Consider the following 4,051-nt stretch of genomic DNA (forward strand, 5'->3'; position numbering starts at 1 on the left):
CAGGTACTTTTCAATGCAGAAATAATGCAAAAGCAACTATTGACGGATAAAATTACCACGAAAAATGTTCAGTTTTGGTCAGTTTTAAAACATAACCTTGTGAAAGTGAACCGAACCATTAAGAAAATGCAACACTGTAACTATTTTTGCACCTGTTTCAGAACAAATCAAGCAAGCTACAGATCTGATAACACCCTAAATCACTCTATTAGTGTTGGGTTCGAGTCCACCTTAGTTGAGTCCAAGTCAAGTCCGTGTCTTTAAACAATTGAGTCCGAGTCCAAAAGCGGGCGAGTCGGACTCAAGACCAAGTCCATAACAGGCCAAGTCCGAGTCGAGTCCGAATGAATCTGTTCAAGAATCTGAATTAAAATTGTAACCGTAAACTCAACATCAATATTTTAAGCTTAAAAAAAATATTTTATTTTAACCTTCACAACTAAGAAAAACAATTTGTCAATATGAATGCAAAAAACAAAGGATTAGTGTCCTGCTGAACAAATTTCAAAGTGGTTTCAGAATGAAAGCATATGCTTTAGGTGTATGAAGACAAAACTGTCCTTCAGCATAATTCTTGTTGCATTCTGTTGACATTTCAATTATTTGTTGCTTTTTCCCCTCCACTCAAACATAGACTAAAGAAAGTGAAAGCTGCATTAGTCATTACAACCAGAGTTATTATTATTTCAAATTTTAATTTAGTTTTTATTTCCACTTCATTTTCAATTTGTCCATTCAATTTAGTTTAGTTTTATCTAATAATATGGGTGAAATACATTTAATGTAATTAATTACATTCATTTAATGTGTTTAATACATTTGATAATGGTAATATTAAAACATTTAATAATGCCCATAAAATTAAATACAACAACATAAAATAAAAACAGAAAAGATCAGATACCATTAGAAATGCATTTTTATTCTACTACACTTCACACTTTTCAGTCCTGCTGTGTCCAGGTGTAGCCTACTTCCCTAAAGTCAAAATCAATTTTTTTTATTTTTTTTATGACAAACTCTCCTTACGCTTACCTTTTATTTAGTATGGATAATAAGTGAATAGAGACTTCTTCCCTCACTTGTGTTCTTCATTGTACTTTCTGACTTTTTTGCCATTGAAATGCAAGTGCCAGCCTTTTCAGGTATCACACAGAGGTTGCCCTACAAATATGTGATGGAATGAGTTTAACAGTTTGACAATTTCAATCATGGTTTATTTCATCCGTCATATTAGTTTAAATGTCCCTGATACATAGTAAATTAGATTTTGTCTCGATATAATCAACATTTTCAGTCAGAAATGACAGATAAATGATAAAACGTGTTCTATTTAATAATTTGCAGAGTTGGGGAATGTACTTTTTAAAGTGTACTTACGTTATTGATATTTCTGGATTAGAGCAGCAGAGAACATCTGGCGAATGGTGATCTCTTTCCCGCACACACATACAGCACGGGCGCATGGGTGAAAGAGTTAAAGTATTTTGAAAGAGTGCACACTGCTGCTCTCAGCCATAATAATCACACGTAAGGACGCATAAAAACTGATGCGCAGTATCAAATACACAGAATGTATGTTAGTACATCAATATGAAGAGCAAAGCCAAATCCCAGACATTTAGAGGCAATTTTGAAATCCTGGTCGGACGCTTTTTTCAAGTCTGAAAAAGAGGACATATGGTCACCCTATGTTACGTTATTTTTTCGTTTGTTTGTTTGATTGTTTGTTTGTTTTTCACTGCATCACAAATGCTATGGACTCGGACAAGTCCGAGTAAAAATGCATCCGAGTCCGTGACAAGTCCAAGTCCATTAAAACTGGACTCGTAACTCGGACTCAAGTCCGAACTCGAGTACCCCAAATCTACATTCTATTGCAATTTGTTATGCTCACACGGTACTCCTGAGCTCCATGTGAGAGGGAGAGAGAGAAAGTTGCTGTGAGTTGGTGTGGGTGCTTTTCATTTCTGAAATTGTGCATTCTCGTTTACTTTCCTTGCTTCCTTTCCACATTTCCTAGCTCCAGCTTCTTGAAAAAGAGGAAAGGATGGAAGGAAAGTAAATGAGGACAGTGGAATCGAAGCAAGATGGATTTGTAAAATTAATATCCTGCTCACTCAAGCGTCAATGCAGAGCGCGTTTTTGCACAGCTGCAGTAGTACCTCGGCATGCTTGCCATTATGCTATTGAAACTTTATTTATTAATTTAGCAGGTCTTCCGCCAGCGGTGGTAGACACAATCACTCAGGCCAGGGCCCCCTCAACGAGGCAGCTGTATGACTTGAAGTGGTGTCTTTTCGCTAATTGGTGTTCTTCCCATGGGGAAGACCCACAGAGATGTGCCATCGGGTCTGTGCTGTCTTTCCTTCAGGAAGGGCTGGAGAAACGTCTGTCTCCCTCTACCCTGAATGTGTACTCACCACGATACACTGGATGGGAGACCCTCACGACAGTGCGACCTGATCAACAGGTTCCACAAAGGCACGAGGAGGTTGAATCCTCCTAGACCACACCTGATCCCCTCTTGGGATCTCTCTGTGGTCCTACCTGCCCTACAGAGAGCCCCCTTTGAGCTCCTGGAGCAGGCCAAGTCCAGCACTCTTTCCCTGAAGACGGCCCTCCTGGTGGCGCTCACTTCCATCAAGAGGGTGGGGGACCTGCAGGCGCTCTCTGTTACCAGCGAATGCCTGGAGTTCGGGCCGGCACACTCTCACGTGATCTTGAGACCCCGGCCCGGGTTACGTGCCCAAAGTTCCCACCACTCCTTTTCGGGACCAGGTGGTGAACCTGCAAGTGCTCCCTTCAGAGGAGGAAGACCCAGCCTTGTCGTTGCTGTGTCTATTTCACACCCTGCACATCTATCTGGACCGCACGCAGAGCTTTAGACGCTCGGAGCAGCTCTTTGTCTGTTTTGGAGGACAGCAGAAGGGGAAAGCTGTCTCCAAGCAGAGATTAGCCTATTGGATTGTGGATGCCATTTTCCTCGCATATCAGTCTCAGGGCTTGCCGTGCCCCTTGGGAGTCTGTGCGCACTCCACTAGAGGTGTTGCATCCTCCTAGGCACTGGCAAGTGGGGCCTCTCTAGCAGACATATGCAGAGCTGCGGTTTGGGCTACACCCAATACCTTTGCAAGGTTTTATAACCTACGCATAGACCCGGTTTCAACCCGAGTGTTACGTGGTAACAGCACATAGACCGGGCGGCCGGTTGGGTGTACCGCTTGCATTGCGTCTTTCCCCTTTTTCAAAGGTGATGATGTGCACCTTTTTGTCCACAACAGTTCCTCGTACCCGGTGAACTCCGGACACCTCTTTAATTCTTAAGCACTGTTCGGTGACGAACTTGGCGTAGGAGTAATGCGACCAGGCCCAGTACTCATGGTATTCCCCTTTTTCAGGTGAACCCATGTGCTCGGGCTCAGTGTGTCATGCGTGGTGATTCCCCCTTGGTAATCCCGTATGATGAGTTTCCACTGTTCAATTTCCCCTTAGGTGAACCCTGTGTTTCCCCTCGTCAGAACTTTCTCTGCCTCGGCCACTGTGCTGCGTACCTTCTCTGAAGATAGGGTCCTCCTGTGGTATCATTCCATATGTGTACTTCCCCGTTGTTAAGTCCATGTGAGGTATGCTCCACATATTAACCTCCCTCCGGCAGGATGTGATCTCCGTAGTGCTGTCCTTCCTGGAGAGGGAAGAGGACTTCCCAGTGCTATTTTAGAACGTGCTCGGCAGGAGATTGCTTAACAGCAAATTAAGAAAGGCACCGCAGGTAGCCTACATGGGTAAGTGCCTCCTCCCCCCTTAACGGGACTAGGGAGATGCCTTACATAACTCGCTGGAAGGTCACGACGTGGTTGAGCGCTCACTGTGAGGCACGCAGCAGCTTGCCCGTGTCCACTCTTCCTCGTGACACGGTTCAGTACCTGCATCGATTCCTATAGGAACCCCTAGTGTCATTTCATCGACACAACATCGAGAGAGTGACAGACAAGGAACATCTTGGTTACTGATGTAAACTCTATTCCCTGATGGAGGGAACGAGACATTG

Source organism: Myxocyprinus asiaticus, chromosome 37 (genome assembly GCF_019703515.2).
Source record: "Myxocyprinus asiaticus isolate MX2 ecotype Aquarium Trade chromosome 37, UBuf_Myxa_2, whole genome shotgun sequence".
In the NCBI taxonomy this organism is placed as follows: domain Eukaryota; kingdom Metazoa; phylum Chordata; class Actinopteri; order Cypriniformes; family Catostomidae; genus Myxocyprinus; species Myxocyprinus asiaticus.